The sequence below is a fragment of the Patagioenas fasciata genome, chromosome 1, assembly GCF_037038585.1.
Source record: "Patagioenas fasciata isolate bPatFas1 chromosome 1, bPatFas1.hap1, whole genome shotgun sequence".
In the NCBI taxonomy this organism is placed as follows: Eukaryota; Metazoa; Chordata; class Aves; order Columbiformes; family Columbidae; genus Patagioenas; species Patagioenas fasciata.
Window position 1 is genome coordinate 38,562,490 of NC_092520.1, and position 26,393 is coordinate 38,588,882.

Sequence of the window (26,393 nt, forward strand, 5' to 3'; positions counted from 1 at the left end):
TCCACTACTTTCATTTCTTCCAATTGTTAACCACTCTTATTGTTAAAAAAAGTTGGCCTAGTCTATTTTCTGTGCATACAACTCCAATATCTACCTCTTGGGTAATTTTTTTTTTTTTAACCAATTTAAAGAGCCCTTCAGTATTCACTATTTCATGTCTTCAGAGATACTCTAATTGCTATAATCATGACATTTCTCTTATCTTTGCTCAGCTAAAAAGAATGAGTTCTTTAACTTTTTCACTGTACGGAGCGGTTCTCCAACTCATGAATTATTTTTAATGCTATTTCTTCCTTCTTTTCAGCCTTTGACTTTTTTTTTTTTTTTTTTTTCCCCCAGATGTGCTTCTTGCCTAACTTATCAGCTGAGAGCAGAGTTTTTGATTCATTCTGTCAAATGAATGAATATCCTCAAGCATTTTCTGGTGATTATTTATAAGTATTGCCATGTGAACTGCAAATCACTAAAGCATGCATGAGTAATTAATGCCCATTTTATATGAAATATGAAGTGTAAACATCATTAATTTGCTATGCATAGAAATATTTTAAAAGCGGATATGTATTTAATATATTTTCATGCAGATAGCATTTCTCTAAGCTTCTCACCTCTATATTTAGTCTTTCTACTATCTGTGCATAATAGAGCTATCAATAAAGCAGTGACCACTCTTATTTTTTTTCTTTTGTATTTGTAGCAATGGATTATTCCTCTGTAATCCTAATCTAGTAGAGGAAGAAACACTGCTGTTTTTCACAAAATCTGTTGATATTAGGCATATTTCATTTCAGAAACAATCAACGACACCCTTATAAAATAGAAGACGGTAGGTATAAAATAGTATAAGAAAAAAACATTAGCAGAAATCTGGATGAAAATACAGAATCATTATTTTCTTCAATTTTGAGAACAAGTGAAAAATTTTTCACTGTTTGCAAGTTATTTTAAAAGACATTACAAAAGTCTGGATGTCTGTAGAATTGTTCTGAGAAAACTGTTCCCAACAGGCCTACGCCTTTTATTCATGTTAAAAATCATATTGAAATGTTACAAATAGAATTGATTTTTCCCATCCTTGAAGAGTTGTAGGATAGGAACTATATTTCCTTTTGTCCTGATTACTTCTTTCAATGCTCCATCAGAAAAAGCAACATCCTTGAAGAGGGGAAACAAACTGATCATTAAGTTAGAATGGTAAGTACTTGTACAAAGTAAGAATGTTAATATCTTTACTTACTTTCTCTCAGATCTAAAATACAATGGGATTTTCTGAAGCACGGACAGTTTTTATAACTTTAGGGAGGACTGAGACAGATCAGTTCTGGACATTTCGAAAACTGCAGATTCTTGAAGACTCTTAGCCACATTGTATCTTTTCTGCCTATCAGGTTAAGTAGGTATGCAATATGATCAAAATGCTTATACTTCAAGCCTTTTTAATTTCACTTTAACAAACTTATTTTTTTGAGTGCGGTAGAGATATTACAGGAGTCTTGGACCTCAGTATCATTTCAGCCGTGTAAGTAAAAGTCTGGATTACACGTGAACTTCCCTATATGGACTGTTAAGTTGAAAGATGGTGGAAAAGGAAAATAAAAACAACGTTAAAAAAATAGCTTGAAGTTGGAGAATGTTTCCTACAGAAAATAATAATAATAAAAAAATTGGTTTCAGTGATAGTAGCTGTATTTTGCAGGAGTCTCTGCCTTTGATTATTTCTCAGGTACAGCCAGTAGTTCACCGGAGATGTAGATTTGGATTCTTATTGACAGAGTATGCAAATGTATTAGCTTCAAATTTAATTGGAACTCATAAAGAATAAAGTCCAAAAATTAATACCATTCAGGGTTTTTCCAAGGTATGATAATGTCAGTCTCATTTCCATCACATCTAGACCTGTCTTACCCTCTCTCGATATCTGCAAAGGGACCAAATACTGAAGAAATAAATAAACCATCATATAAATGCATATATATGTTGACTTTACATGCCTGTATTCCAGTTCATTGAGTTATCCAGGAGAAGCCATCAGTGTCATTGCTTGCCTATTGTATATGCTTCTGCTTTGCAGAAGTGGGATATGGGGTTTTTTACCTTTGGAAAAAACTTACAGGACCATACACGTATTTTCAATATATTATGAATATCTATAAAAGGTCTTCTGTTAGAAGCCCAGCTATATTTTAGTCTCCGTGTTCTGCAGTATTTCAGAAACCACTCAACCTTTTGACTTCATAAGCATGAAATCTGGTGTGTTCTTTCTGTGAATTACAGCCTTGTATAGGTATGGTGGTCATCTCTTATTCCAAATACTGCATCCCTATATTGCAGGATGCTGGACAAAATCCTTAAATAATAAGCTTAAAATTAGGTCATCGTAGTCTAAAATATGAGAAAGCTACAAGTATTTTTCTTGAGTCATTTACAGATAAATTGACTAAAATGTAAATGTATTTTCAATTTTATAATCTGCATATCAGTGCTCTAAATATTGATTTCCTAGCTGTTTTGTGTGCATGTGTGTGTTGTTTTGAAGCATGTATAATTTCATCTTTTTTTTGTTTGTATTTCCGGTAAATGTCTGAATGTACTAATTGAACTGTGGAATTCAGTGCTGCTGACTCAGTGCCTGGAGCACAAAATAGAACCAACAACGGAAGAAACTAATGAATACCAAGGAGTGGATGGGTAAGAGAATGTTTAGAATATTTATCTTTTGTTTCTGAAGTCTTTCAAAGGGCTAAGTGGCTATCTGAAGAACAGAATTTGTGAATGACTTACTTCAGATGATCTCATAAAGGTCATCAATCCATCATGGTCAGGATATAATAGAACCCATCACAGCTCCATAAAGAACACTCTCTACCTGTCCAACTCTAATTTCACACATTTTGCTAGTGAGTTATTTATTTTTTCAGTCTTCTGAAACATCTGTTGTAAGAAGTTGTTGGAGAAAGTATCCTGGTTTTGATAGACCTTTCATCTGTTCTGCTATTACTCATTTTATGCTCCACCTGTTCTGTCATACTGAATCACATTTAGAATCTCTTTGAAATGTTGCTTAAAAAAACATCCAAATGTTAAGCAAAATGTGTGCAATTAAGGTGTTTTCCTCACATAAGAGCAAACCTATAAAATGTTGTTATGCAAGATCTGGAAAGTCTTGTGTTAGATTTGAGGATGGTATATTTGTCTCTTTCTGACATATCCAATAGAGAGTGCATGTTTTTCAAATAAGCAAATTCTAGTTGCTATGTGGGGACATATCAGTATGCTAACTTTTTTTTTGTCCTGAAATAGGTAGAAATTCGGTGTAAATATCAGACAATAAAACAATGAGAATGAAGTTTCTATGCAATTAACTGGTGGAATGATGCTTCCATTTATTCCAAAGAGTTACTAGCTCCTCGAGTTATTCTGACTTAATGAATTTCTTTTCAAAGTAGACTTCTACTAAGCTGGAATAAGTACATCAGAAGTCAGTTCTAAATGTTTTGATCATTTTTGAAATGGAAGGGCATTCATTGTTGCAGGGTTATACTGAGTCATATACTGGAATAAAATGTCAGATCTGTACATGTGTATTTATAGACATTTTTATCCAGGTTGACAGTATTTTTCATGTATCCTGTCTTCTTGTAAATTCTTTCTGGTACTATTAATGTAAGTGCCTGATATTTATTTTTGCCTCTTGCCATATCTAGTGTCATATGTCTACATTGTTCATGTTCTGAACTAAGAAGGGAAGGAATGTAAAGAATCTAAATCAAAACTGAAAAAACAGACACAGAGAAGCAAAGCCAAGAATGAATCCTTTATTGTTTTATTGTCAAGTAACAAATTATCACGTTGCTTTTTCCCCTCATTAGCTGGGCTAAATGGCATTACTTTGTTGTCATTGGGTAAGTAAGAATGTAGTCTCACTTTTCTGTGAAGATAAAAAAGTAAACCCACTTTTTCATGACCCAGGACTTGCATCACACTGAATAAAGGATGAGATAAATAATGCAAGCCACCTAAACTAGGATTTTTTGTTCACCACATTTAAGTATTCTTTGGTCTTGCACTTTGACTTCTGCTCTCAGCACAATATGAGAGGCTGGTTGGGAATAAAGCTGAAGCCATCCTCCTGAACACATAGATTGCCATCTACGATTGTGGAATAAATTAGCAAACATAGTACTAATGTGAAAGTTTGCATGCCCTTTAGTCTACAAGCTGCCACTGGTTACATGAAGAGCAGAGCAAACTGTGGCAGCTACAGTATAAATGCTGGATAGAAGAAAACAAAGAAGATGCAAATTGTTTTGCTAAAGGTTTGGGTTTCCTTAAGTTGACCAGTCATAAAAATCTCTTTGGTGGGGTGGTTGAATAATTTCCTGGCTTGCTCATTAGTATGTGTTCACAACAGCTCAGTTTCTCACCTATTTCTTAGTGGTTGGCCCTTTGGTTCTTACTGTTAGAAGATCTGTGTCATGGGTCTGCTTGCAGATCGGGCATTTTCTTACTTGCATCTATAGGAACAATAGTAGCACATGATCCATATCTCCCAAGACCTGGATAGCTTCATGTTCTCTTATTCTTCTGTAGAAGATGGGCATTTACTATAATTTATTTCTCATCTTTCTTGATGACCTAGACAGTAGAATGGTGAGGTAACATCTCGACTAGAGCAAGATCTACAGTGCAGTGACAGCTTCTTACCCTCCTTACCATGCTTTTACCCTCTGAGGCTATTCACTGCTTCTGCCTAAAACAGGTTGGCCAACCTGATCTTTTGAGCAATTCTCATTGCTCAGAAAAGAAGTTAAAGGGCAGCTCCCATCACTCTGTTCGGAATATCATCTGTAAATTTAGGGGGTGAGGTGGAACAAGGAGGTCCTCTCTGTTCCTGTAGAGTTCTCCCATGACATGTTGCTAAGTATACAGAGATGATTGTCTCAAGGAATATTCTTACAGGGTGAAATTTCACATTCTTTTCTCATGTTACCTCTTGTTTTGTAGACAGCATTTATATTTAGACTGGTGGACTGTTACAGAGATTATTATGTTGAAGTGTGGTGTAATGACAACAACTTGTATGAAAGGTTGAAAGAAATAAAGCTGTTATGGTTTCAGATGTTATACCCTCTCATGGATAAATAACTAGTTAAAAGATAAGATAGAAGGATAATGAAAAGAAATGAGCTGCTCCCGAAATACTTTTTTTCTCATCCTATTCAATCTATTCATAAATGACCTGGAAAAGGGAGTAAGTAGTAAAATTATAAAAATTAATAATGATACCAAATTATCCAGAATGTATTAATATTTAGTTTTTACTAGCAGTAAATTGTCTCTGAAGCATCTACAATATTGAATAGCTGGAAGATAAAATGACAGATGGAACTTCAGTGTTGATAATCCCAAAATAATGGATATATGGGTAAAAAAGTAATTGACTATACATACACAAAGCTGAGACCTGAATTAGCTATTACTGTTCAGGAAAGAGATCTTGCTGTCATGGTGAATAGTTCTTTGTGAATGTTAGCTCTGTGCTCACTGGCACTCAGAAAGGCATGCTAAGTATTATTGTAAAAAGATTAAAGAATACAAGAGAAAACAACAGTAGATCAGTGCATAATCCTACGATGAGTCCACATCTACAACTGTTTGTGAAGGTCTATTCAGGCTTCCTCTTCCTCAACTTCAAAATACATGAAGCTTTGGCAAGTATGATAGGAGATATGGAAAGCTTCTTTATGACAAGCAATTGAACAGACAAGGAGTTTGTAGCCTGGAGAAGAGAAGACTGAACAGATTGTCATGATGAAGACTTGTAAAATTGTGAATGGTATGAAAGCAGTGAAGCAATTAGTATTTCATCAAATGAAATTAACTGACAGTTTTTGAACAGAGATCAGGAATTACTTTTCCATATAATCAATAATTATACTGTGCAAGTCATTGTCACAAGACGTGGATGCCAAAACCCTCAATGGAGTTCAAAAGAAATATTAGACAAATTAATGGAAGAGTTATTACATACAGAGAGACCAAGACACATCAATCTCAGAAAATCTCTTCTTTGCAGAAACTGACATTGTTAATGGAGGTGGTATACCAGATTAAAAACAAACAAATCAAACCAAACCAACCCAACCCAAACCAAAATGAAAACAAAACAAAATAAAACAAAGCAAAACTCTATATTTGTGTCATTCTTATGCTTTTTTTTTTTTTTTTCTCCACAGGTATCTGCTATGTTGGTACTATGAGACAAAGCATTAGACTACAAGGATATTTGCTTGAATCAGTACATACATTTCAGCATTTTGTAGTCTTATATGCTCAGTCAATTCTTTCTGACACTGCCTGCATGACAAATGTCTCTTGGAGACTCAGTATTTTGGGTGGAATTTGTATATAGTCATTCTCTTCGCAAATGAAATGTATAGCCCTATGGCAAGTAAAGGCTTTGTGAGGCATACAGTGTTTCCAGGAAGAGATTAAAGCAACTCTTCTTGGCCTAGGAGAGAGTATTTCTTATCTCCCATACTCTCTTCCACTTCTCTTCAGCATTCTGATATGACTTCACAATAGTTTGGGATAAGTTTTCTGTTTATTTTGAGCTTAGTAACAGTACTCATTACATTTTCCATGGCAGTTTCTTGCCTCTTCTAAATTAAGGACAAATTTGTTACCTTAGTATTTCAGAAGGACATTATATGTTCTTTAAGGATAGCATTAAGAGCCACCTCTTCTTCTCCTGCAGGTTGACTATGTTGAAGTTAATATGAATTTTTTTCAGACGGACAGAGGAATTAGAAAGACGTCCTGGGTTTTGGAGCCCAGTCTGTTAAATCTCAGCAAAGGGAGGTCATTTATGCCAGAAGACACCACAAAATAAATGCTGGTGGCATTGCTTGGAGCACAACCCCCCAGAAACCTTCAGATCAGATTCACATCACGTAAGTTTACACTTGCAGTCATCTCAGATTTCTGACAGAATCAGCAGAGAGTGATAAACTGCAGAGTTTGACTGAATCTACCAAAGATGTGGACTTTCTCTAGAAGCACTTACATCTTTACAGTGATTAGTGATGGTGCCTTGTCAGTGACATCCCTAAAACCCAAACCACACCAAACCAACCAACCAATCAAACACACAAAAAAATTATGAAAAGCAATTATTGCTGTTTGACTGTATTTGAAGTTCAGTGCTTCTAACATTCAATAGCATCTTAATATTCACAGCTCTGGATTTCAGGCAAACAGACTTCAGCCTGTTCAGGGTTCTGCTTGGAAGAATCACACTTGCTTTATGACACTTGTTTATTTAAAAATAACAGAGTACTTTCATATAATCATCATTTTCATAAGCTCACCCTCTAGAAATGCAGAATTTAACACTTTTTTTTCTCTGCCTTTCCTGTTTAGTTTATGGGGGTTCAGTTCTGAGGATATGTATAGAGAAGACTGAAGTCTGATCTTGAAATGGTCTTTCAGATTTTATCACAAACTAGAGCAGTAAGACAGTCTGAAGCCTTTAGTGTACATACGTTGTTTAGAAACTGGTAATAAACTGAAGAAAATAAAGATGACAGAGCGCAGGTTGATATGGGTTAGAGTTAACTGACCTGGTTCTGAACATTAGAAGAAAAGGGGAAGTTAAGAAGTCTGTAAACAAAGCAATTGTTCAAAATAGGATCAAAATCAAAGTAGAAATAAATTCTACAATGACTTTAAATCTGACAAGAAGTATGTTCATATACAAGAAAGAGAAACAAGAAAATAAATTTGAAGTAGTACAAAATGCATAGGACTAAGGAAGAAACTTAGGTGTTTTTCTATTTTAAGGAATGTAATAACCCTTATATATTATGCTATTGGTAACAACAGATAAATCTAGAATGTGCCTTTATTGGAAATTTCTGTAACATTTTTCTATGAAAGTTACAATATGATCAAAAATCCCTTTCTGTTCAAAGGAATTTCGCCTCACTCCATCTTCATCTCAGTCTCCCTTTTTTTTTCTCCTTCCCCTCTTCTGTACGCCTTGTCATTATGCTATATTCCCACTGTTTTATACTTCTGGTTTATATTTATTGGTTATCAGTGTGGAAGGTATTTTTGTGAATGATTGTGAATTTCAGTATTTTCTCACCAGAAAAAAAATAAGTGGTTCAATTAAATTAATTTCCTTTTTATGCAACTAATCATGTTATCAAAGTCTCAAGAGTAGTCAGAAAAAAACCAAAAAACAAAAACCAACCAACCAAACAAACAAAAAACAACAACAAAACAAAACAAAAACAAAAAAAGAGAATTGTTTAGTTTTAGAATATATTTTTCCAGCGCAATTTCTTTTACATTACAGGGTACATTTGAATTACTGTTTTCAAGTTGTTTTAATAGAGCTGTTTAAGGGTATCAGAAAGAGCATATTAACAATACCGCTAAATCAAGACTGTAAAGACTTCAAAGTCAGAACACACACAAGCAAACTCAGAGCAAGGATGTCTGAATTATTAAGAAGAAGAAAAGCAAGAGGGAAAGTTAATTTGTATCATAACCAGGTCACTGTGCTGATCATGATTTCAAACCCATGTAACACTACCTCTGGCTTTATTGGCCTGGTAATTGTTTCTGTTCGTGCCATAGATAGAACAATAACGCCTGTCTAGAAATGTGATCAGTCTAGAAGCGATACTACCTACTTGCTGTCCACACAATTAAATAATTCAATGTAATTTCAGATACTCTAGTTTCCAGAATGGTTTGGTCAGAGGTAAGACAATATTAATTGCTCTGCAAAATCAGAGAAAGGGAAGGAAATTTTCCACTTCGGAGCAATACTATACAAAGACACTTTAATTCTCCTCCTCACTGGCTGCATCTTTATCAAAAAATACCCTCTGTTCAACTGTCAAATATATTATGCTTTCTTTAAAAGTAATGGTGGCATTTCTTGATAAAAGCTCTCTGGCTTTTTACACCTCCTACAAGTGTGCAGCAAATTAGGCATGCGTACCTCTTGGTCCTGGCATAATTTGTAAGCATTAACAGAAAAGCTGAAGGCTGATGAGCTACTAGAATTACATACTAAAATATAGCAGCGAACATTTATCAGTCTCGAGGTGTATATTTTATTTTCTGTTAGTGATATGAATGCGATGTTCTTGTCATTGCCATTGTGAAAGTTTTTGATGGGAAAAGTAAAACCAACACTGTATTCATTTTCATTGCTCTCTACAAATATGTAGCATGATTACTGGAAGTACACTAATGCAAGTGATAATGATAATTCAATTTGAAAAGCACCTTTCTCACCATGCTCTTCAGCACTACATAACTGGTTGTACAATGCATTAATTATGACTTTACTTTCTCTTTGTGATAAGAGACAAGATTACACTTTGTGTGTGATGCAATATCTTCTATAATTACACTGCCTCACATCTAAATCTAAGGTCTAGTTTCACAAAAATGAAATGTTGGAGGTCAGTGGTGCTTGTGTTTCTAAAATATCATTTTAAAGACAGAAGAAATGCCATATTAATGCTATTTGATAATTGGTAACATTATTTTAGAATAACCCTTTACATTTCTGCAGAACTGTGTAAATGAATATTTTACTGCCCTGAGACTCATCAGTGAATGACCCATCTCACTACCTTTCTGTGTTTCATATTATCATCTTCTTCCCTCAGATGGGGAAGGTAAGATATCAGTAATTTATCCAATACACTGAAACAAATTCTGAGCAGAACTAGGATTACAATTAAATCTTTCCTCATCCTCTGTTTTAGACATTAGGTTATGGTTTTTTTATTCTTATTCTTCAGAAGACCTAGTCAGAAACTTAAAATTAATTTATGTGCATATCATGCCCAGTGTATAACTCATTATCAAGTGTAATGTTTTTAAAATAATAAAAAATAAGCTGAGTCATGCATTGTAAACCGGAGGTAATATTTATTTCAGCAACCTTTGCCCGCGAGCAAAGTGTTGCTAGCACCATTAACTTCCCTATGGATTCTTTTTTCACTATTTTTTTTTTCCCTCTGAGTGTGTCTTAAGCGAAGAAAAATCTTTGCATATAATAACCAAAATAAATCTCAAAGATGGTGGCAAACAGCCACCAGGAATGTTTCAATAAAATGATTCTGTTCTCAGAAAATTCCATTTTCCTTAAACTAAGCCCTTTTGCTGTGATTAACTGTTTGTTTGGGTTTTTGTTTTGTTTTGGTTGTGTTTGCTTTTTTTTTTTTTTTAATTTTTAGTTTTATTTGAAAGGTGTCCCAAGTCTCAGACAGAATATCTGGCAGGGAAGAGAGAACAAGTGAGACCCCAGAAAAAATACGTGACTGGATAGGAACGATATTTAACTGGGATGCAGAAGACCTGGGTTAAATTCCTTCTATGAGAGATTTATTACTTTCATACTTCACATGCCCTGTCAATTCAGTCATTTAGAGGCTGGAGCTACAGTGCCAGGTATCATCACCACCTAGGAATTTTTTAAAAATTCCAAATGCTCTAATGAATTGGAAAAATTATTTCTTACTCAGTTCTCCCTGTGAGGAATGAAGGTAAATTTTCTTACAGGATTAAAAGTGACAGTAGAACATATTCTGATAGTTTTAGTACATATTCTAGAATATGTAAGAACTTTAAAATTAAGTCTGATTTAATTGAACTTCTGCCAAGTAACTGATCATGCAATTTTTTTTTTTTTTTTGCAAATCAAATATTTGTGTCATGCTTTCGAAAAAGAACAAGTGGAAGAAGAAACTCCTTTTTATTCATGTTGTAAGTACTAGATGAACTTTGGAATGAAAGCCACATATTCCTGAAATCCTATGACTTGGGTGACATATGTTGTTTTTATAAATTGAAATATATGTAATCAAAATAAATTTGTTTTGGTTTCAGGTAGCTACACTACACTCCATCAGTGTAATGAGGTCATGGTTGAACTTAATTAATTTTACATGGCTATACTGTTTCCTTTTTACTTCTCGTTGTACTAGCATGTGCAAATAACATTGACAAATGATATATGCAAACTTTCCAAATGGGCCAAGCAGTGAAGTTCAGTTGCAAACTGGCCCTTTAAGGACCAATTTAATTTTTAATTCTCAGACTAGTAGCAAGCTTTACCTAAAAAAAAACACAAACAAAAGACAACAAAAACCACAAACAAATCAAACCACCACAACACAAAACAAACAATCAAACAAAAAAACCCAAAAAACAAAAACCACCACCACTCCAAAAAAGAAAAACAAAACAAAACAAAACAAAACAAAAACGCAACAAAAACCCCACAAAACACAACCCAACAGCTTGAACAACAACCCCAGGGTAAAACCTGTAAAGGTGAAGAATTTGCCTGAATTTCTGAAAAGTTTTGGACCACTGAGTAGAAGATACAGTTCATCCTATATGAGATCAGTATATTGGACATTGAAGACATTGGTGGATCCTAGTTCAGAGCAAGGATGTCACTTCCATACTGATTTTATGAAAGTCAATATGAATTTTGTTACTAAAGAATATCTCCTTTGTTCTGGTCTTCTCTATCATCATTGCACTTACAAAACATTTAACAAGCAAAAAAATAATAATAAAGTGTTGAAAATATCAACTTTGAGCCCAGATTTCCAGATTCCCATTTTCACTTGTGAAAGGAATCTGATTTTCTTTTCTGTAATTTTCAACGACCACTGCTATAGAAGGTAAGAATTTATGCTTTGACTATAAGAAGACCAATATATTGTTTAATACTCAAATTTCTGAAGGGCTGACAGTTAATTTCCTGAGTCTATTAATACAGGCTGCATAGGCACCCAGCTTGAAACAAAGGAATAAAATTGAATAGGATTCGAATTAAGATTTTTCTGGCAATACGGGTTCCAGGACTTTGAGACAGCTGGGGGAACTGAGTACAGCTTTCTAATTTCTGGGCAACAACTTTAATCATCACACTGCTCTTCACAGAATCACAGAATGTTAGGGATTGGAAGGGACCTCAAAAGATCATCTAGTCCAATCCCCCTGTTGGAGTAGGAACACCCAGATGAGGCTACACAGGAATGTGTCCAGGCAAGTTTTGAATGTCTCCAGAGTAGGAGACTCCACAACCTCCCTGGGCAGCCTGTTCCAGTGTTCTGTCACCCTCACTGAGAAGAAGTTTTTTCTCAAATTTAAGTGGAACCTCTTATGTTCCAGTTAAAACCCATTACCCCTTGGCTTGCCATTGGTTGTCACTGAGAAGAGCCTGATTCCATCCTCATGACACTCACCCTTTTCATATTTATAAACATTAATGAGGCCCTTGCCTCACTTCTCCTCCTCACTCTCCCCCAAAACTTGAGAACCCTTTTTAAACAGATTTATTTAACTCTAAAAGGACAATGGCAGCCTTGTATTGTGTTTGTCACACACATGTAACTTTGAATTTGAACTTTTTCAGAACTTAGATAAGGGTGAATAGACTACAATTAACTATGTGGCATTTCTGCTTATATTCAAACATCTGGAGGAAGTTTTTGTTCAAAAAAATTAATGGAATTTAGGAAATTTAAGGTATTATTGACTAAACAGAATCTCAGAATCATTCTCTTTGACTTACACAAGTATTTTTCACCAAAGACTTGCTTTTGTTACGAAAATAAGTGGGTTAAATGTTTCCCTTAGCCCTAAGTTGACCAGTGGGTGCTATTGTAAGACCCTTTAACAGCACAAGAGGAGTGCAAGGTGACTCTGAAAGGCAACCTAAAAAAAAAAGCCATGTATGTATCTGGGGTATTCATGTTACAGAAGAGCTGAACCTTTGTCTATAGCTTCTAGAGCAAGTCCTCCAGCTGTTTCGTTGTTACAATATTACTGCATCTCCACAGCCATATCAAAAAAGCAATTCTACCAGAGTTTTATGAGGCTCTCATTGCTGCTGGTGTGTGGAAATCAGGTTGAAAATGCCTGTTGTTTTATGGCCTCCAGTGGGAGATTTGCCTAAGGATTGTCTTCATTTGTGGAGCCTGGTAGGGCCTGTAGAAAAGCCAATGTTTATTTTCTGGGACTTCAGAATTTCTAAACATTTAGAAAAAATAAAGGGATTTGGAATAGGATTCACTCTCTGTAACTGTAGACATCTTGATCTGAGTTAGTGGCTCTGAGTTCATTCTGAAGCAAGTAGAAAAACAGATACAATTCGAAGGAGTGATTTGACTGATCCATTTTAGACAACTTCCACAGGTGAACTGGATCTTACTTGTGCCCATATCTCTTCATTTTGACTATACTGGAATCTAGGCTGTTGTTGATGTTGACATGGTCAAATAAACTTCTCCCAGGGAGCTCTTGGATCAGAAAGGAGCTGCCTGGTTGCTTTTTAGAAATGTTCTGGAGACAGTCATCGAACAGCAATGTTTTTAAGCTTAAAGTTTGGATTTAGAGGTGTAAAGGGCAAATGACCATCATGTCTCTCAGGTTAATGAACTTTCTATTAGACTTCCATCGAAACTCGGAAGTTCAGAATAGAGTATTTAGAACTAGAGCATAGCTAACCAGTATTGTATTTTTCTATCATTCTAATTCCATCATAGCTTTTAGATTCATTCATTTCTAATTAGTTTTAGATAGTGGTTAGAGTGAACGCAGTGACTGTAAGTTATCTGATTGTTGATGACTTACACAAAAAAGTACAGTTAAGGGTAAACTTCAAAAATAAATTTGCTGTAAAACTGACTTTTCCAATATTGACCTCCTTATTGTAATGCCTTATCTTGCACCTTCATTTTTCTCTATTGGATACCTGCATCTGCTGATTTAGTAATTGAAGAATGTCATTATGCTAACAATACATGGAGATAAAAGCTTATTACCACAGAAAAAAAATTACAAAGAAAAAGCGAGTTTGAGTCATTTTTGCACTCTTTCCATGGCTGGAAATTGGCATGCTTGGAAAATTCTCTTTTTTTTCTCTTCATTTCTTTTTAAAGATGAATATAGTACTCATGAAAAATCTTAAGGCTAACAGGACTAGAGATTTTGCCTACTCAAATTGCATCAGAATTTACATTTGTTGCTTTCCTAAAAAATGTTGTGGTCCTGTGGTTCACTTTAAATCATTAATAAATAATGACCTATAACATACCTAAAATGGTAAGTACAGGACTATCTGATACTTTAGCAACTAAGAGTTATGCTGCAAATATTGACTTGAATTGTGATTAAGTGAAATATCCTGGTACATTAAGTAAAATGGTCTATTTTTAATCCACTGAAAGGATGTATGAAAACACCCTGGTATGACTCAGATGATGTACATAGCTTCTGGATGAAGAGGAAACTAATGTAACAAGACAGAGCTTAAGTAGGATCAGGTTTATCAGATATAAATACAGGAAAGAGAGAAAAAATGCTTTAAAGAGGAAATTTCACTGTTCTGTTCTTTCTTATATGAGTAACTGAAAATCATATTTGTATCTGTAAACTCAGACTTCGATAAACCGGCATGCCATACAGCTTTTCATTCAAGTTCACTGCGAGAAAGGAAGGATGAACTCATAAAAAGATATTATCTCTAACTTTAAGACTAGATAATTACGGAAGAACAGGAAACATCTATTTTTCTTATATGCTTCACCTGTCATCTAGTCCACAGAGCTACTTGGGAGTAAATATGGACTAAATCCATAGATGGACACATAAGTCCATAGTTTTCATGTGGAACAACTCATTCCCCATACCCTCTGATAAACAAGTAGAAACTAGAGCATTGATCTAGGTTTTTACAATATACTAGAAAACCAGGATCTCATTAGCAGTATCCACCAAAATCTAATGAAAACACAGAGTTCAAATCGTTGTTTGCACTACCTGATCAGAATGGTGGATTTTTAAAATCAAAACAAAACAAAACCAACTCCTGTCTTTTCTATTCCTACTCTACAAGAAAGAGTCTCTATTGAAGTAAGGGCTGGATAAGCAGCCAGTGAGGAGGACGGAAAACTGGCAGAACAGCAGTGTCTAAGTGGTTGTGATCAGTGGCATGAAGTCTAGCTGGAGGCCGGTAACTAGTGGTGTATCTCAGCGGTCAGTACTGGGTCGAGTCCTGTTTAACATCTTTAATGGTCTGGAATGATGGATGTTTGCTGAGGACACAAAAATGGGACGAGTGGTTGATATGCCAGAGGATTGTGCTGCCATTCAGAGGCACCCTGACAGGCTGGAGAATTAGGCTGATTGGAACCTCATGAAGCTAAAGAGAGGGAAGTGCAAAGTTCTGCACCTAGGGAGGAACAACTTCATGCACCAGTACTTGCCAAGGACCATACAGCTATAAAACAGCTTAGCAGAAAGGACCTGAGTGTCCTTGTGGACAATAAGATGAATGTGAGCTAACAGTGTGGCCTTGCAGAAAAGAAGTCCAATGGTATCCTAGGCTGTATTAGGAGGATCGCTGCCAGGAAAAGAATGGAGGTGATCCTTCCTCTCTGTTTGTGACTGGAGAGGCTGCACTTGGGATGTTGTGTCTAGTTCTGGCCTCCTCAGTACAAAAGAGAGATAGAATAATAGAGAGAGTTCAGCAAAGACCCATGAAGATAACTAAGGTCTGGAATATGTGTCCTGTGAGGAAAGACTGAGAGAACTGGGACTGTTCAGCCTAAGGAAGAGAAAACTCAGGGGCTACTTTCTTGATGTAGATAAATACTTGAAGGGAAGGTGCAAAAAGAATGGAGCCAGGCTCTTCACAGTGGTGCCAAGTGGCAGGACCAGAGTCAATGAGGACAAACTGAAACACAGGGAATTCCCTTTAAACATCAGGAATACTTTTTTTTTTTTTTTTGAGGGTGGCTGCTCACTGGCACATGTTGCCTGGAGAGGTTGTGGAGACTCCATCCCTGGAGGTATTCAAAAGTCACCTGGACATGGTCCTGGGCAACCAACTGAATGTGGCCTTGCTTGAGCAAGGGTGTTGAGCCAGATGACCTTCAGAGGTCCCTTCCAGCTTCACTGATATTGTGATTCTCTGACTTGGATCCTCAGTCATCTCAGTCATGCATACTGCACCTTTTTTTTTTTTTTTTTTTTACCAAAGTAGACAGATTGTGGCTATTCCCTTTTATTCTCTTACTCAACGGTTCTGTAAATTATTATATTTAAGATGTGAGACACCTGTTCCTGACAAAACATAATGGTGTCAAAATTATCTAGGTAGCATTCTACAAGACACTTCAGGATAGAATTCTCTAGCAAACTCCCATGAAGCTGTTAATTTTGTATGCACTAAAACTGGTCAAAGAAAACAGATGAGAGCAACTTCTTAGAGTCCATTGGTCAGACCACTCTCAGATCATTGAAGAACTGCTTTCTAAACCTATATTTTTAAAATCTAGTGGAAGGACCCATGGTGTCAAAATATTTTGGTCAGTGCATTTGGAACATACATTTTGGATTTTGATGGCTAAACAGAGACTAAGGGAATGAAAGCTTTCAATAGGTCTATCTATCATCTGAAGAGTAAATTTGGAGTACACTTCATTTGGTTAACCACTTCAAAGGGAAATAAGTGCAGAACCAAGCTACAGTCCACCAAACACTGAAGAGAACGATGTGGCTCAGAAACTATGGTTCTAACCTTCAGTGCTTCTCTACTTATTTTTCTCTGCACACATATGATTATACAATCTCTTACTATGTGCTCTTACATACAGAACAACAGATGAAGCACTTCACACCATCTGCAGAGAGACTTGTGGGATTTCTTCCTCCTGCCTCTTCACTGTTTGTGGGATTTACTGATTATGCAAGATATTTTTATTTGACGTAAATGTTGATTATTACTGTGGAGGTTATTTAGACTTTAATTACTCATTTCCTTTTATTCCTCTCTCTTAATCTTATCCTTTTCACTAATGCTTTCATTATTTCTTCCTTTATAAAAATCACTTAGTATTCCAGTCTGTAATATAGCAACTATAAATGTATTCCTTTATTTATCCATCCACAAAGAACCTAATTTGATACAAAAATTAGCAGCAAATTGGGAACTTTCACTGTCATCAAACAAAGGAATGGAGACAGACAAGCAGAGAAAGAGTCTCACAGTTACTATTATTTCCCAGCAGATAAGACATCTGAACTCTGTTTAATATTTAATAGTTTATTCGAAGTACAACAGCAGTAAAAGAGATTAAGGACATACAACTACACTAAATAACGTAATAGTGCTAGGGTATTTTCTTTAGATATGGGTTCAAATATCTTCATGCAATGAAGGAATGTGAATACAGGTCTCCAACAGAGAGAAAGAAAAATAAGTAAATGGCATAAATAATACAGAAGAAAGTGGTGACGTCTTTACTTCCACTGATACTCTCTTACTGACTCACTTTATTTCAACATAACCCAAAACTTAAATCTTTCATGTGCTCTGAAATAATTCTTGTTGTGTTGGTGTATGTGTGTCTGGAAAGTTGCCTTATAATTATAGGTTAATCCAAACCATTTTTTAAAAAATATTTTTCTTGGCTTGTCTTTCAAGACTTCAGGCAGATGCATAATTGTTATCACCACAGACATGGGACTAACTATCTTTTAACTCCTTTCTCCAAATGTATGCTTTCTTATTTCTAGGATTTTGTCTCCAGCTAATGCATTCTTTGAGCATATATATATATATATATATATATATATATTTCTTTTTTTCCTCTGGAAGACGAGGATACAAGATACTGTTGATTAAGTGCATTTTTTTTAACAGTATGACTGTTTTTGGCAATTGTAAGTCTTGTCTTAGGGAGCGTATGACTACTGATAAGCAGAGTGACAAGATATCCTACAATCAAATTATTGTTCAATTTTCAGAGTGAACAAAGCTTAAATTAATAGAAAAATGTTATTAAAAACTACTGAAAGTCTGTATTCAAAGGCTTTCTTATTGTAACACAGCCTGATAAATTCTTGGTTTTCACATGGGCAAGTACCCATTCAATCCCATTCCTCTCTCCAATGTGCTTCTGACAACTGCCCTCTTTCAGAATAAGAAATTACCTATTAAAATTTATGCATAATTAATGAATATACACAGTTGTTTCAGGGGCAGAGGGACACTAGTTGGTTGGTTGGTTTGATTTAGATTTGGTTTGGGGTTTTTTTGCAGCTGTCCATTTCTAGTTAAGCCAAAGTAATAGTACAGTGAGCAAATCCTGCTGTAATGAGGCCAATTTCTAGAATGCATAGCATTTCTTGTATATCACAGAGCAGCCTTATGTCCTTCACAGACCCAAGATAAACCAAGATACACACTTCCATTTGAAAGTGCTTAAGACCTTAGTTCCTTGGGTTCTTGCCACAAATGCTAGGAAAATTAAAGTCCCACTGATCACCTATGACACAAAGGGAAGCAAATTGTCTGTTTCAGAGATCAGGGGAGAGGGTGGCACTGACTGAAATGAAAATAATTAAAAGCAGGACTTGTACAAAGAGCTTATTAAATTTTAAAAGTCATTGTTATAATACCTCAATAAAAACCAGACTCAGTTATGTTTGATGTCAGTTTGGAACAATGATTTATCTGTGATGGATACTATGAGGTGAGTAGGAGCAGGATTTTATTGTGTAACCACAGTAATTTATTTCATTTGAAACTCCTGGGGATTATAAAAATATTTCAGAGCAGCTAAAGGAACAATGATAAGGCCAGTATATAATCACTGACAGTACTGTTTTTAGGAGGAATGACAGTCTCACCAGAGCAATAGCTGGATATTGCACCTATCACTTCTGAGTTAGTTCAAACCAAACCAGGTCACAGTTATACAGTACTGCTTAAGTTCCTCTGTTTAATGTCCTCATTTATTACTGTCACCTGCCTACTAATTACTGAGGATTAAGATCCCACTGGATCAGTGCTACCAAGTGTCCAATTAGATGCAGCTCAGCAGAAGTTTATTTCCTGCTTTAGTTGTCTGTGTAATATATCAGTTTACCTCACCTACAGAGCTGGGAAAGGGGAGCCCTGTACAGGGTGCTTCCATCTGAATGATGGGCAAGAAACCTTGATCTGATCCTTCCTTCTTGGTACGGGCTCCTCGTTGGCCTCTGTTTTGAATTCCAAAGAGTGGTTTCTCTCAGCTTAACCAGTGTTGTAGATGAAACTACATGTCCAGGCTGTTCAGAAAAAAATAATGAAACTACTGGGCAGTAGCAGGAGGCTCAGTGGTACAAGAGAAGAGGCTTTCAAAGAGACTGGAGTTAAGGTTGTACAACCTAATACTTATACACAGAGTTGAAATCCATGTCTCTAATTTAGAATTCCTGTTGTATAGTTTTCACATGCGTCACACATATACATATGTATGCACACCTAAGCATGCATAAACATTAATGCCCATTGCACCCCATTGTACTTTCCATTGGCTAATTGTTGCAGGATGAGAAGAGACAGAAATAAATTAATCTGCCTAAAAAAATAAATAGAGGACTTCAGTAATGCACAAAATGATATGGATGCATTTGTATTCAGTTTATTTCTCTAGAAATAGTTCTACATATGGAGACTGATTATGAGCAAACGTTATATGTTTAGAACAAACAATGTCCTTCATTCTTTTTCTATCTCATCCAAAGGAGTACTTTTTGGCCTGATAGAATCTGTTTATATTAATTTATTTCTCAACAGTAAGTGTACAAATATGCTGATGAAGAACAGTTTATGTTAAACTGAGAACTCCTCTGTGGTGAGCTGACCCTGGCTGTCCACCAGGTGCCCAGCAAGGGTCAACCCACTGCACTGTATAGCTTTTTTAATCTTAAGTATTCTATTATTACAGCCATAGGTGAATGTTTAGCTAGTAAACATATCAATGAGTGAATATATGAAAAAGGAATTAATTTTCAAAAATCTGACCCTGTAGCTGAGAGGACCATAGGTTTTATTGAGATGATTGCTATAATTCAACGTTCATACCAGACACTATTAAAAGTGATCCTGATTTACAACTCTTTATAAATATCTCTTGTATTTGATTTCAGGTACATTACCGGGTACTTTCACTTTGTTCATCTAAACACTTCAATAACATGCAGAAGGAAAGAGAAGAAAAGAGGTAAATATAGGTAAGGTAATATAAAATTAATCTATGCCATAGTTCTAAATAGTATAGCACCAGATCACTACATCTAGTCTGCTTTCTGTTCATACTGTGTTACAAACCAACTATATTTAATCCAATGTATCTTTTGTTGATCTCAATTAATCATGCCTGACTTTGTTTCAGCTTACCTTTCTGAATGTCATTCAGGTTTGATCTGGAGACACCAAAGGCCTACTCCAGTGGATCTTTTACTCCTTTATTTTCACAACAAAAACTGTTTTGTTTAGCACCTATTTACAATGTAATTAGGTCATTCCTTTCTTTAAGAAAATGAAAAAGACTAATGATCCAGTTTTTCAAAGTAATTACTTTTCTCTAATTTTCAAAATAAATTTGTGACTCTTCTCTGCAGGATCTCCCATTTTTCAATGACCTTTTAAAATATGACACCGAAGTCAGACACAGTGCTCCAACATTGTTATGACTAATGCCTTGTAGAGAATAACATTGCTTCTCTATTTCTGCTTTTCCTTTTCTCTTTATAGAACAACCATACCACCAACAAAAAACACCTAGACTTTTTTTTGTTTCTTTTTTTTTTTTTTTGGCATTACATTGGAGTTCATGTAGAATTGCTGATTCATTTGGGTTTTCTTAAAAACCAAAAAAGTTAAAACATATCCGCAGAACCTCTCCATAAAACCATTCATTAAACGACATTTTCCCACTGAAGACTTTTTGTCTGACATCTGTCATGAAGGATACTAACTCCATTAACTTCAAAAATTACTAAAATTGCTTTATTGAAGTCACTAACTGCTGAAGTACATTATTTGGTTCAAGGTCAAACATCTTACATCAGTTTGGCTGTTACATTTTGACTTTACAAAATGCGTAACTTAAGGAGTACAAGATGAGTTTTGCACAGGATCATTTCTACTTTCATTAATTCTTATCTTTTAATTCACTACCATCTTATTTCCAAATCAGCTTTTTCTTTATATTGCCTAGGTTTTATGGATTATTTGACTTGTAAATGTTTGGGTCATCCCATCTAGTCTTACTAAGTACTGGTATAATGTCTGTATTCTTCTTCTAGTCTCTCTGTGATTTAAACAAAGTAACCACCAGCAATCCTAGAAAAAATGTTCATCTCCAGTATTTGTTGTTGAGTATTCTGTTTGGTATGTGAAATATATTTTAATCCTCATGAGACAAAAAATATTTCTCCTTTCCCATTCATTCATTACCAGATGAATGCGAATTCTTCTCTCTACTGCAGTTCAGTAGATGCAAAATTCTTTTAAGGAGTAACAGTAGTTCAAACCCCCACATAGAGAGACTATGTTCAAAGGATGTAGATGAAGCGGATACACATTATTAAAAAGCTACAGGATTACCCTGGGGAATATCTGTGCACTTAGGTGGAAAGAAGAACCAGCCTCTCCTCTAGAATTTTTGTGTATCTGTGCCTTAAAAAGTATTTTTCAGACTAATGTGTTCAAGAAATTTGAGATAAGTTCAAGTTACCAAGATTGGGCTAATAGGTGGGTGTCCAAAGTCACTTTTTAGCAGCTAGATTTTCAAAGAAAAATGCAACTCACTGAACCTAGGAAACACATACAATATTTTTTTATTTCATGGCCTACTGCAGTTTTCTTCATTGTCCAGCATTAACAGTAGTGGATTTAATTCTTATAGAAGCATCTTGATTCTATCCTAGATACATGTCTCACCTCTGTGTTAACTCTCCGATCTATTAATTTCTTTTCTCCTCGAATTTCAATTCTTAAGCATATGTCAGATGTTTCACTGCAGCAAATATTTCTTTTGATCTTGAGCTATATTTATTACCTGGAAGAGATCACAAACATTTAATTAATAAATGATGAAGGACCATGTCACTATAAGTCAAAGAAAAAAAACTTCCTGAGAAGCCAAAGAAAGGTGGACACATTAATGAACTTGTATATAAAATGCCTGAAATTAAGCTGACATATGCTCAGAGTTATAGGTGGCAGCCCTATAAGCTAGAGGGAAAAAAAAAAATAGACTTGCATGTACACGCATCCTTTTTGGACTTCTTTTTTTTTCTTTTTTTTTTTTTTACTTACACATGAGTTCTTAAAAACTTCATTTTTTCTCTTTTCCTGCCTCATTTTACCAACACTTATTTACCTGATACATTTTGGTGCCTTCTCTAATTTCATTTCTGCTGATACTCTTTACACTTTTTGTTGTTTATTTTTTACTACTACAGCAATCTGTTTCATTGCTCCTAGCTACATCTGATTTCTTGGCATTCTTTCACATTTTTTTTTCTTTTTTTTTTTTTTTTTTTTTTTGGGGGGGGGGGCTATCTGGTTCAATAAGAATTGTTAATGCCTTCTTAAAAACATCTTGTAAAGTAACCAACTGCCCAAATTTCAATGAAATATAGCCAAATGCATGTCAGTATTTCTAATAGGTGTTTTGAGTTTGACCCTTAGAGAATGTTCTCAAAAGCATCATACACTTCCTTTTATTGTCTTTAATATATTTCAGATAGTTCAAATTGTTTATTATGCTATCTTTTTGGTTTTCAGTTCCTTGAAGATGATGGAAAGTGACCAAAACCTTTAACACTGTGCAAAAGTTTTAAATTTTACAGTAGCTTATTGTCAACCATTATCTGAAAACAGTTTGTAAAAACTGCATGTTTTGTGAAGATGATTTCACATATCAAATTGTTTTTTTTCACCTAGGTCATCTTGTAGAACACTCAATTCAAAAGTACCCTGAATTCAAGTAAATTATTTCTAAATAGTCTTTACCTTCAAAGTAAAAGTTCTCACCTAATTCTGTCTATGACTTTCTGATATTTGCTGAAGAGATAATGATGCTATAAGATGTTGTGCTCTATTTGACCTGTGCAACAATTCAAAATCTTACCAGGAATCTGTGCATTTTTATTAGGCCAGACAGATTTTTTTTTTTTACTTCCCTTCTACCTACTTTCACATCCTATTTTCATTGTTTCTTGCCACATGTACAACTTCCACCTAAGAGCTGCATACTCAGCACAATGCAATACATCACGTGCAGACTCAGGAAGACAGAGGAAGAAGGGGATTCCTTTCATTGTCTCTATGTCTGCTGTATTTAATTCCTTTTAAGATTTGTGGGTTTTCATTTTTACAAACAGCAAGTCACATGGCAAAAAACATGTCGGTTCTTTCAAACAGAGCTGTCCCCATCACTTCAAAGGAATTTGCTTCAACACTTAGAAGGATTGAAGTATAAAACAAACACACACAAACCCTTCAATTCTTGGAAAAGAAAAGGCAGTTGCTTCAACGTGTATAGAAGTTTTATAGCCAGCAACATTTTAGGGGTACTTCCCATCCACTGTAGCTGGGAAAGAGAAATACAATACCTGTCTGTCTCTTACTGTAGTACACAGTCTAGATTCACTCTATTTAATTAAGGATATATAACTGAGATACCTTTGCGAGGGCTCTACTGTAATGTCTTTCTAAAGTGAATTGGGAGCAATGCAGGCACTGTCATAAATCATCTGCCTTCTCAATAAGTGACTTCCAGGGTCGCCTTGACTAGAGAAGAAATCTTAGATGCATGTGTTTCTATAGATGCTTGAAGTTTAGGTTGTCTAAATCTGAGCTGGGAATCACTTGTGATTTGGTATTTATGGATGTTCTTAAAACATAAAACTCTGCCTTCAGTAGTTTTTAATTTCAATAAATTTCAAGCCAAAATTTAGACGTGTATTTGAAAAAAAACACTATATACTAGCAGAGACTGTGAAAAAGATATGAAGAGAAAAATCTTTGAATGCCTTATGAGGCTGTATCATAGCTGATAACAAGCAAAAAAAAAAAAAAAAAAAGGAGTATTCCTTTTTAATAATGTAACTTTGTAATTTCAAAAGATAATATTGTGAAAAAAAAATCTTGGGCATTTTATTCCAACATTTTGTAAGTGATCAAAGTGTTGTTGATTAAGCTATTTGTTCAATGCATTTTGTCAAATAAAATTACTGTTAGATTGATGTTGCAAGATTAAATTTCTATATCAAAGGTAATAGAAAATGTAATTTATAATCAATTTCTGACCCTTTAACATTGCTTTTTGATGACTTCAGAGCAGCTGTAATGGGGTTGGACAATATTGGTTAGTTTGAGTTTTGCATATTACACTATCGTTTAATATGAATACTTGAACACATTTAAACTGGACTTATATTAGTAAATGATGAGGCTACTCACCTCCTGAAAGGAGTGCAGCAAAGGCTCTGAAGATATGTCTTAAGTACACACAGGTGAAGGTATTGAATTGTTTTCATTGTGCCTGAGCATAGTGAAAAACACCATTGAGGAGCTTAGTCAAGTCATCTTGAACTTTCAAGATTGAATTATACTCCGAAACATCTATTTTTCCTGTGTGTTTCCTTCTTTTATTGCTTTTTCAGATATTCACATATCTACCATATAGGTGCACAACCTTACATACGATGTTTCTGAAAATTCAATTCAAATTCAGGGAAAAGCCAGTTAAAGATGAGCATTCTTGTGTTTTCAATTCAGCTAAATTTAGCCTGGTAAACAGAAATAAATGAAAGAGAACACATAGACAACTGTGTGGCCTTTGCTTTTCCCTTGACTTATAAAGAGAAACAAAACAAAGATATCTTTAAAACACGTAGATGACTTCTAGATAGATAAGCAAAGCAGTCATTTGAATATGTTTCAACAGCAAGCACCTACAGGACCCATACTGTGTTAATACAGTGGTATATCAGAAACCTTTCTCACTACTGTAATGAAATGTTTATTCTTTTACAACAAATATGAAGAGGAAGGTTATCTTATCATTATGCATTTTAGGAAAGTGAGCACAAAAGCATGTCTGGAATTTGTATATTCTCACAAAAAAAGAAAGATCTCATTTAATTAACAGCAATCACTAGAAACATTATGACACAGTATCAGCTTTTATTTTGGCTGAGAAGATGCAAATGTTTCTGGTAAGATCTTTTTGTCCTGAGTTAGCATAATTGAATGCATCCAACATAATAACACTACAGAAAATCACCATGAAAAGAAAATGCTGTTATCATAATGAAACAGACGTGTTGAAGATATTCTACTCGAAGCTTTTATTTCGCTGTACAGCTTTGACCTGCTGACAATGAGAATCAGTTTTTAATGTATTTTGTGTTAGTACTTTGTGTCAGGAAATCCCAATGCTCTGCAGCAAGGTGTCATCCTTACAGGTTAAGAAAAGGGATGAGATACTGCTGAAAGGGGATGATTAACACTGCTGATAATACACAGTAAATCCAGTAGGTCCAGAACAATTCTTCATACTGTCTCTAACCAATTCTTTTTGTTTTCCACATGCAGTCTTTGTAAAGGACCCTTTCCTTTTGACTGCCTTTATTTATTCTTGTTGTCTTCTGTTCTTTTCTACTTCAGTCTGTCCTGAAGTATAACACATCCTGAGAAGCAGTTCTGCTTTGTAGTCTGATTGTCAGCCAGACCCTTTATATATACATTCCTCAGAAAATAGAGCCTTAGGCAGAGGAAGATCAACTTCTACCACTTAACTGTCTTGAGATTGCAATTTTAATGGGATTATAGCACAAATGAAGAGAATAGGATTGAAATTATTTTGAGCTATGAGGAGACTAACATCTCTGAAAAAGATCTGCAAGGTAACTGTTTCAAAGTTTAAAATTACTTTAAAAAAAAAGCTGCTTATCATGGATGGAAGAGCACAGGACAGTGTTTTCCCTAGCTCCTCCCCCCCCGCCAATCTTTTAAATAAAAGTTTTGAAACTGCTTGGAGCACTATTTCAAGGTCGAGTATCTCCAGTTCCTTGGAATGCTCCTCTAATAGGAATACATGGTGTGTCTCCTCAACCTCAGAGTATTTTGACATTTAAGTCTTTGTATTAAACACAATAGCTCAGTTTCCAAAAGAAGTTTGGAGACTGTCCTTACCAAGAGATGTCTTTAGCATCCCCTTCAAATACACAACTGAGAACATTCTTTGAAAAATAACAAAATTTTCTCACCTCCTCAGTGAGTGTTTTGCCATCAAATAAATCAAAGGTTTGTCTTCTTTTATTGTGTTCTATAGGAGTGACTTGCATGCAACACTTCTTCAAAAAAGAAAAAAAGGAATCACAAGGAAAAAAGAAAGAAAGAAATACAAGGATAAAGCCATGAGAACCTTGGGGCAGTCAAACCCACATGGATGGAGCCTTGCAGCCTATAACAAAGTGAAAGACAGGTTTAA

At 35.1% G+C, this 26,393-nt stretch overlaps 1 long non-coding RNA gene across 2 annotated transcripts; it reads left to right on the plus strand.

Annotated features, from left to right (window-relative positions):
• Positions 1 to 1,138: 1,138 nt before the first annotated feature.
• Positions 1,139 to 26,393, plus strand: LOC139826978 (uncharacterized). Of its 2 annotated transcripts, none has more exons than XR_011737145.1 (5): positions 1,139 to 1,194; positions 2,613 to 2,688; positions 6,758 to 6,953; positions 20,032 to 20,115; positions 26,235 to 26,393. It is a non-coding gene; the product is annotated as an uncharacterized lncRNA (long non-coding RNA). The 2 variants fall into 2 exon arrangements; XR_011737146.1 differs by having other exon boundaries at positions 6,794 to 6,953.